Raw genomic sequence first — 10,098 nt, 5'->3', positions numbered from 1 at the left:
TGTGTGTGTGTCTTACATGTTAGATGTGTGATGCAGAAGTAGGGAGGGAGTAGTGGGGGTAGCCAGTAGGAGGCGCAGATCACCCCACTGAGTGCCTCACACAACAGTTCACGCAACTCCTCTCGAGTTAGTGTGCTCTTGTTCGGTTGCTCTGGGCTGGAGATGCTCCTGCTCGGTTGCTCTAGTCAAGGTATTCCCCTGTGTTGGAGGATGTACTTCAGCGCCTCTATTGCACAGTTGGCCAGAATATAGGACCATATCTCCTCCATAAAAGTTGCCACTGCAACTACCAACAACTGGGTTGAACCACTGAGAGAAGAAATTAGGCCAGGCTGTGTGGCAATGGATAACGGCGAGTGTGTGTGAGTATGTGAGTATGCAGGCTACCTCAAGATTAGGGGGTCCCGATTGAGAGGGTGTAGGCGAGCAGTGATGTGGGGTCCCATTGTTTAACCTCTTGAAACTCCCCATCCCGGATCCGGGATCGTGACTAAAGCCTCAGGCTCATTAGCATAACGCAACGTTAACGATTTCTGAAAATCGCAAATAAAATTAAAATAATGCGTTTGCTCTCAAGCTTAGCCTTTTCTTAACAACACTGTCATCTCAGATTTTCAAAATATGCTTTTGAACCATAGAAATGGACTAATTTGTGTAAGAGTATGCAAAGCTAGCATAGCATTTTGTGTAGCATGTAGCACGCAACATTTTCACAAAAGCCAGATAACCAAATAAATAAAATCATTTACCTTTGAAGAGCTTCTGATGTTTTCAATGAGGAGACTCTCAGTCACATGCCAAATGCGCAGTGTTTCCTGAAAGCGTCTGTGTGTAGGAGAAATCGTTCCGTTTTCTACATTGCGCCTGGCTACTGAAACGAACCGAAAATGCAGTCACCTACAACGTAAAACTTTTTCCGGATTAACTACATAATATCGACCGAAACATGGCAAACGTTGTTTGGAATCAGTCCTCAAGGTGTTTTTTCACATATCTCTTCATTGACATGCAGTTCGTGGAAGCTTGCTTTCCTCTCTGTATTCCTTGGAAAAATACTGGCAGGTGACTTTTGCGCACCAATTTCGGCGCAGGACACCGGGCGGACACGTGGTAAATGTGGTCTCTTATGGTCAATCTTCCAATGATCTGCCTACAAATACGTCACAATGCTGCAGACACCTTGGGGAAACGACAGAGAGGGTTGATTCATTCCTCTTGCGTTCACAGCCATATAAGGAGATCATGACAAACAGAGCCTCAAAAATCCTTGTCATTTCCTGGATGCCATCTCATCTTGGTTTTGCCTGAAGCTCACGTTAAAGGGCACGCACAGAGAAGATCTTTGTATTTCTGGACACGTCAGAGTGTTTTCTTTCGAACAGTAGCAATTATATGCATAGCCGAGCATCTTTTTGTGACAAAATATCTTGTTTAAAACGGGAACGTTTTTCATCCAAAAATGAAATTGCGCCCCTAGAGTTCCAAGAAGTTAAAGATAGAGCTGCAGTCCTGGGCATCTGGCCTAAAGCCCTCTATCAACAGCAGCTCCACATACAGGCTATAATCACTCTCTCCAGCTGAGTACAGCGGACTCACCACTGTATCTCCACGGTCACACACATGATCCGTCACAGCAATCAGCCTTGCCAGGACACTACAGACAGACACACATATTTCTAAGCCTTATATTGTACATTTAACCTCTGGATTATGGTATGATATATTTCAATGTGGAAAGCATCCGAACTTGTGTTGTGTATATACCTGCTATGGCCGGATAGAATGCGTGGATAGAAAGCTGTGGCCAGCTGATGTCACAGGGCAGGTTTGGGTTGACACCGTGCTTCAAGGGTACCTCCACATAGCACTCATGCCCCTCTTGTGATGCAGTTAGTAGTGGTGTTGCCTTGCCTGGTGTTGCCAGGCCGTTCACATTTGCATCTACAACATTTAGAAAATGTATGCAACATACAAATCAAATCAAATTTTATTGGACACATACACATGTTTAGCAGATGTTATTGCGAGTGTAGCGAAATGCTTGTGCTTCTAGTTCTGACAGTGCAGCAATATCTAACAAGTAACATCTAACAATTTCACAATATACACACAAATCTAAGGAATGGAATTAAGAATATAGAAATATATGGATGAGCAATGTCAGAGCAGTATAGACTAAGATACAGTAGAATAGTATAGAATACAGTATATACATATGAGATGAATAATGTAAGATATGTAAACATTATTACAATGACATTATTAAAGTGGCCATTGATTTCATGTCTGTGTATATAGACAGCATCCTCTCTGTGCTATTGATGGCTATTTAACAGTCTGATGGCCATGAGATAGAAGCTGTTTTTCAGTCTCTCGGCCCCAGCTTTGATGTACCTGTACTGACCTCGCCTTCTGGATGATAGCGGGGTGAACAGGCAGCTGTTCTTGATGATATTTTAGGCCTTCCTGTGACATCAGGTGCTGTAACATCTCTGAGTGAGAGGTTATTTTCCTGGCACCACACTCCCAGAGCCCTCACCTCCTCCCTGTAGGCTATCTCATCGTTGTTGATAATCAAGCCTACTACTGTTGTGTCGTCTGCAAACTTAATGATTGAGTTGTAGGCGTGCTTGGCCACACAATCATGGGCGAACAGGGAGTACAGGAGGGGGCTGAGCATGCACCCTTGTGGGGCCCAAGTGTTGAGGATCAGCGAAGTGGAGGTGTTGTTTCCGACTTTCACCACCTTGGGGCGGCCCGTTAGAAAGTCCAGGACCCAATTGCAGAGTGCAGGGTTCAAACCCAGGGCCTCAAGCTTAATGATGAACTTGGAGGGTACTATAGTGTTGAGTGCGGAGCTATAGTCAATGAGCATCTTTCTTACACACAGTAGGTATTCCTCTTGTCCAGATGGGATAGGGAAGTGTGCAGTGTGATGGTGAGTGCATTGTCTGTGGACCCATTGGGGTGGTAAGCAAATTGAAGTGGGTCTAGGGTGACAGGTGATATGATACTTGACAAGTCTCTCAAAGCACCTCATGATGACAGAAGTGAGTGCTACAGGGCGATAGTCATTTACTTCAGTTACCTTTGCATTCTTGGGTACAGGAACAAATTTGGCAATCTTGAAGAATGTGGGGACAGCAGACTGGGATAGGGAGAGATTGAATATGACCGTAAGCACACCAGCCAGCTGGTCTGCGCATGCTCTGAGAACGCGGCTAGGTATGCAGCCCTGCAAGGGTTAACACATTTAAATGTCTTACTCACATCGGCCACGGAGGAGAGCCCACAGTCCTTGATAGCAGGCTGCGTCGGCGGCACTGTGTTATCCTCAAAGCAGGCAAAGAAGGTGTTTAGCTTGTCCGGAAGCTAAACATCGGTGTCCACGACGTGGCTGGTTTTCCTTTTGTAGTCCGTGATTGTCTGTAGGCCCTGGCACATACGTCTTGTGTTTGAGCCGTTGAATTGCGATTCCACTTTGTCTCTATACTGACATTCCCTTGTGGAGGGATTGACTACTCTGTTTGTACTCTGCCATATTCCCAGTCACCATGCAGATGTGCAAGATCAGGAACATGACTAGTGTCTGACTAGTGATACTGCCTTGGTTAGTTCAGCATGCAAAATGACTTGTAGATCAATGACTGTCAACACAGTTACATGCAGTTCGAAACATCAGGTGTCAGAAAAGATTAGGTATTTTCGGAAGGTAGAATGAATATAAAAGAAACGCCCCCTTTTCAGGACCTTGTCTTTTAAAAATCAAAATAACTTCACAGATCTTCACTGTAAAGGGTTTAAATACAGTTTCCCATGCTTGTTCAATGTATTATAAACAATTAATGAACATGCACCTGTGGAACAGTCGTTAAGACACTAACAACTTACAGACGGTAGGCAATTAAGGTCACAGTTATGAAAACTTAGGACACTAAAAAGGTCTTTCTACTGACTCTGAAAAACACCAAAATAAAGATGCCCAGGGTCCCTGCTCATCTGCATGAACATGCCTTAGGCATGCTGCAAGGAGGCATGAAGACGGCAAATGTGGCCAGGGCAATAAATTGCTATGTACGTACTGTGAGACGCCTAAGACAGTGCTACAGGGACGGACAGCTGATCGTCCTCGCAGTGGCAGACCACATGTAACAACACCTGCACAGGAGCGGTACATCCGAACATCACACCTGCGTGACATGTACAGGATGGCAACAGCAACTGCCCGAGTTACACCAGGAACACACAATCCCTCAAACAGTGTTCAGGAAATAAGTCGGCAATAGGCTGAGAGAGGCTGGACTGAGGGCTTATAGGCCTGTTGTAAGGCAGGTCCTCACCAGACCTCACCGGCAACAACGGCGCCTATGGGCACAAACCCACCGTTGCTGGACCAGACAGGACTGGCAAAAAGTACTCTTCACTGACAAGTCACGGTTTTGTCTCACCAGTGGTGATGGTCGGATTCGGGTTTATCGTCGAATGAATGAGCATTACACCGAGGCCTGTACTCTGGAGCGGGATCGATTTGGAGGTGGAGGTCCGTCATGATCTGTGGCGGTGTGTCACAGCATCATTGGACTGAGCTTGTTGTCATTGCAGGCAATCTCAACCCTGTGCGTTACAGGAAAGACATCCTCCTCCCTCATGTGGTACCCTTCCTGCAGGCTCATCCTGACATGACCCTCCAGCATGACCCCCCCTTTGTTCAGGGATACATTATTCCATTTCTGTTAGTCACATGTCTGTGGAACTTGTTCAGTTTATGTCTCACTTGTTGAATCTTGTTTCTGTTCATACAAATATTTACACATTTTAAGTTTGCTAAAAATAAACGTAGGTGACAGTGAGAGGACATTTCTTTTTTGCCGAGTTTATAATGGTTAATTGCTGAATGTATTCTCTGAACTCCAGTTCTAGCTGTTCTAATGGGGGTCTGTCATATGGTCTCCTTAGCACAAGTACAGGCATAGCATTTCATGGTTAGCATTTCATGCGGTGTTAGATGCGTTGTTGCAACGATCCTCTCCTGTAAATGACTGTACCAAAGCGCAGCGTGGTACGTGTTCATGATATTTTATTAAATCAGAACACTTGAACAAAAATGACAAAGAAGAAAACAAACAGTTCTGTAAGGAAACTAAACTATACAGAAAACAAATACCCACAAAAACGCTGTGGAAAAAAGCTACCTAAGTATGGTTCCCAATCAGAGACAATGATAGATAGCTGTCCCTGATTGAGAACCATACACGGCCAAAACAAAGGAATACAAAAACGTAGAAAAAGTAACATAGAATGCCCACCCAAATCACACCCTGACCAAACCAAAATAAAGACATAAAAAGCTCTGAGGTCAGGGCGTGACAGTTGTTCTCTTAGCTTCCATGCGGTAATCCATTAGTGTTAGTGGGAGTGCATCTTCCCAATTCAATTTTACGGTTTCACATATCTTGGTAATTTTTGCTTTAACTTCTTCGATATAGGGGGCGCTCTTTTAATTTTTGGATAAAAAACGTTCCCGTTTTAATAAATCTTGTTAATGGTACAGGGTCCCCAGCGGGACCAACACCCCCCTGCTCAACTCAAACGGTGGCGCACAGAATGCAAAAATATTCTTAGAAATATTTAACCTCCACACATTAACAAGTCCAATAGCTCAAATGAAAGATAAACACCTTGTTTATCTACCCAGCGTGTCAGTCTTCTAAAATGTTTTACGACAAAAACATAGCACATATTTATGTCAAACCACCACAAAGACACAGACGATATGTAGCCATTTTGTCAAACAAAAGATGCAATCACAAACGCAGGATTAAAAGAAAAATCATTCACTAACCTTATGAAAATCTTCATCAGATGACAGTAATAGGACATGTTACACAGTACATTTATGTTTTTTTCAATAATATGCAATTTATATCCATAAATCTCCGTTTACATTGACGCCATGTTCAGAAAATGCTCAAAAATGTCCGGAGAAATTATAGATAGCTCCGCCAGATAACAGAAATACACATCATAAACTTTGACAAAATATACATGTTCTACATATAGTTAGAAAGATACACTGCTTCTTAATGCAACCGCTGTGTCACATTTATTTTTAACATTACGGAATTAGTTCACTATGCAATAATCTGAGACGGCGCTCAGACCCCCCAGCAATATTTCTCAGCTATGTTGGAGTCAACAGAAATACAAAATTACAACATAAATATTCCCTTACCTTTGATGGTCTTCGATCAGAATGTAGTGGAAGGAGTCATACTTACCCAATACATTGTTTTGTTTCAGTTCGTGTGTCCATATAGTAGCATATGCTACCACTTTCAGCTCAAATGCACCAAAAAATGACTTCTGGTCCAGAACAGTTGCGCATCAAAACTTCAAAATTACATATTATATGTCGACTAAACTGGTCAAACTAAGTGCAGAATCAAGCTTTAGGATGTTATAAACGTACAAACCCAATTCATCCAAAGGGGGCAGTATTATGCCTAGCCTTAAGTATTTTAAAACAAGATATTTCATCACGAAAAGATGCTCGACTATGCATATAATTGACTGCTTTGGAAAGAAAACACTCCTACGTTTCCAAAACTGCAAAGATATTATCTGTTAGTGCCACAGAACTGATGCTACAGGCGAAACCAAGATGACATTTCATCAGGAAATGGCCCAGATTCTGAAGGCGCTGTGTTCCAATGTCTCCTTATATGTCTGTGAATGCGCCAGGAATGAGCCTACACTTTCTGTCGTTTCCCCAAGGTGTCTGCAGCATTGTGACGTATTTGTAGGCATATCATTGGAAGATTGACCATAAGAGACTACATTTACCAGGTGCCCGCTTGGTGACCTCCGTCGAAATTATTGCGTAATCTCCAGCTGCGTGCATTTTTCCATTTTCTTCAGAGGAGAAACACAACTGCCACGAATGATTTATCATCGAATAGATATGTGAAAAACACCTTGAGGATTGATTCTAAACAACGTTTGCCATGTTTCTGTCGATATTATGGAGTTAATTTGGAAAAATGGAAAAATTGGCGTTGTAATGAGTGAATTTTCTGTTTTTTTTCTTAGCCAAACGTGATGAACAAAACGGAACGATTTCTCCTACATAAATAATCTTTTGCGAAAAACTGAACATTTGCTATCTAACTGAGAGTCTCCTCATTGAAAACATCCGAAGTTCTTCAAAGGTAAATTATTTTATTTGAATGCTTTTCTTGTTTTTGTGAAAATGTTGCCTGCTGAATGCTAGGCTAATGCTATGCTAGCCATCAGTACCTCTTACACAAATGCTTGTGTAGCGATGGTTGAAAAGCATATTTTGAAAATCTGAGATGACAGTGTTGTTAACAAAAGGCTAAGCTTGTGAGTGAATATATTTCTTTAATTTCATTTGCGATTTTCATGAATAGTTAACGTTGCGTTATGCTAATGAGCTTGAGGCTATGATTATGCTCCCGGATACGGGATTGCTCGACGCTAGAGGTTAATTATACAGTTTGCCCTTTCCACCAATCCTTGCGATTGCGGATGATACACACATCCCAGCCTTTGCATAATTCTAAGCTGCTGTATTTCTTGTTTTACCGTTCTTTTTATAAATTCTGAACCATTGTCTGGGCTTATTTCTGTTGGGATTCCAAATCTTGGCATTACTTCTCTTGTTAGAAATGTAATCACTGTGCCTGCTCCCTGATCTTTTGATGGTACTGCTTCTACCTATCTACTAAATCAGTCAACTATCACCAACATGTATCTCTTGCCATTAACCGGTTTTATCATATCCACATAGTCCATTACTAAGTGCTTAAATGGTCCTTCTGGTGTTGGAATATGAACAATTGGTGTCGTTATTCCTTTCCTGACGTTATTTCTTTGCACAGACTTCACAGTGCTAGCTTTGAATTCATCATATATGGAGACCAAAAAACTTGCTGTTTTATTTTGCTTATTACCTCACCCCTAGCGCAATGGTCAAAACCATGCGCATTTGTTTGAAACAAAACTATATACCTCACACATATAATTTTGGGCTTACAAAAAATAAGTTGAAATGTATTCCATTTTGAGTTTGCCTCACAATATTACACATTATATACATCACAGAACACTGAAATATTATAAAACCATATGATATTTAAAAAATCTTATTAATTATGAAATTTAAAAATAAATAAATAATATTCCACCCATGAGGCCACTCGATGGCGATTTAGTCATTTGACTGCAGGAAAGGGTCTTAAGGCAGAAAAATGTGACGAAGCCTCGTTAAGTCAGCTCTATGTCTCATTGGGGAGTTGCTGCTTTTCTGTCTTTACTTGGGTCCAAAATGGCACCCTATTCCCTATATAGTGCACTACTTCAGACCAGAGCCCATAGCCCTGGTCAAAAGTAGTGCACTATATAATTAAAAAGGTGATATTTCGGATGCATCTTTTCTCTCGTTTCCAAACTAGTGGATTATCACTGTGTCATCAAGGGGTCTGGGGGGTCGGCAAAGTCAGTTGGCAGACTCAGCCCACGAGCCAATAACCTTTTAGAGTTTGGCATCATTGTGATTGTTCTAACTTCTAATTAGGAAATGCTTCAGTTAGATATTACAAACATGGTAAAGCCAATTCTGTTTTGCTACGCTTGGACAGATGTGTTTGTACATCATAGATACAATTCATTAACTATACAGTACATTCACTTTTTCTCATGTCCCTTTTCTCCCCTTCTCCCCCCTTAAATGGGTTGCTTTAAAAACCTAGGGTATGCCTATTGCCCATCACATCTAAATAAAGTAAAGATGATTATGTACAGAATGTAACATTTATTTCCGCCATTTGTTAGTACAGTAAAAGGGCTTTACCTTGATGACAGCTTTGCACACTCTTGTCATTCTCTCAACCACCTTCACGAGGTAGTCACCTGGAATGCATTTCAATTAACAGGTGTGCCTTGTTGAATGTTCATTTGTGGAATTTCTTTCCTTCTTAATGTGTTTGACCCAATCAGTTGTGTTGTGACAAGGTAGTGGTGGTATACAGAATAAAATCCTCTGGTAAAAGACCAAGTCCATATTATGGCAAGAACAACTCAAATAAGCAAAGAGAAATGGCAATCCACCATTAACTTAAGACATGAAGGTCAGTCAATCAGGAAAATTTCAATAACTTTGAACGTTTCTTCAAATGCAGTCGCAAAAACCATCAAGCACTATGATGAAACTGGCTCTCATGAGGTTCGCCACAGGAAAGGAAGACCGGTAACAGACACCTCTCAACATCAACTATTCAGAAGAAACTACGTAAATCAGGCCTTCATGGTCGAATTGCTGCAAAGAAACCACTACTAAAGGACACCAATATGAAGAAGAGACTTGCTTGGGCCAAGAAACACAAGCAATGGACATTGGACTGATGGAAATATGTCCTTTGGTCAGATGAGTCCAAATTTGAGATTTTTGGTTCCAACCACCTTGTCTTTTTGAGACGCAGAGTAGATGAACGGATAATCTCTGCATGTGTGGTTGCTACCGTGAAGCATGGAGGAGGAGGTGTGGGGGTACTTTGCTGGTGACACAGTGATTTATTTAGAATTCAAGGCACACTTAACCAGTATGGCTTCCACAGCATTCTGCAGCGATACACCATTCCATCTGTTTTGCACTTAGTGGGACTATTGTTTGTTTTCCAACAGGACACCAACACAACTCCAGGCTGTGTAAGAGCTATTTGACCAAGAAGGAGAATGATGGAGTGCTGCTTCAGATGACCTAGGCATCAGATGGTCTGGCCTTCACAGTCCCCCAACCTCAACCCAATTGAGAGGGTTTGGGATGAGTTGGATGGCAGAGTTTAGGAAAAGCAGCCAACAAATGCTCGGCATATGTCAGAACTCGGTCAAGACTGTTGAAAAAGCATTCCAGGTGAAGTTGATTGAGAGAATGCGAAGAGTGTGCAAAGTTGTTATCAAATCAAAGGGTGGCTACTTTGAAGAATCTAAAATATAAATATATTTTGATTTGTTTAACACTTTTTTGGTTACTACACGATTCCATATGTGTTATTTCATAGTTTTAATGTTTTCACTAGT

Source organism: Oncorhynchus masou, chromosome 1 (assembly GCF_036934945.1).
Source record: "Oncorhynchus masou masou isolate Uvic2021 chromosome 1, UVic_Omas_1.1, whole genome shotgun sequence".
NCBI classification, from domain to species: domain Eukaryota; kingdom Metazoa; phylum Chordata; class Actinopteri; order Salmoniformes; family Salmonidae; genus Oncorhynchus; species Oncorhynchus masou.
The sequence above is the reverse complement of the archived record's forward strand: the minus strand, read 5'-3'. Positions refer to the sequence as shown.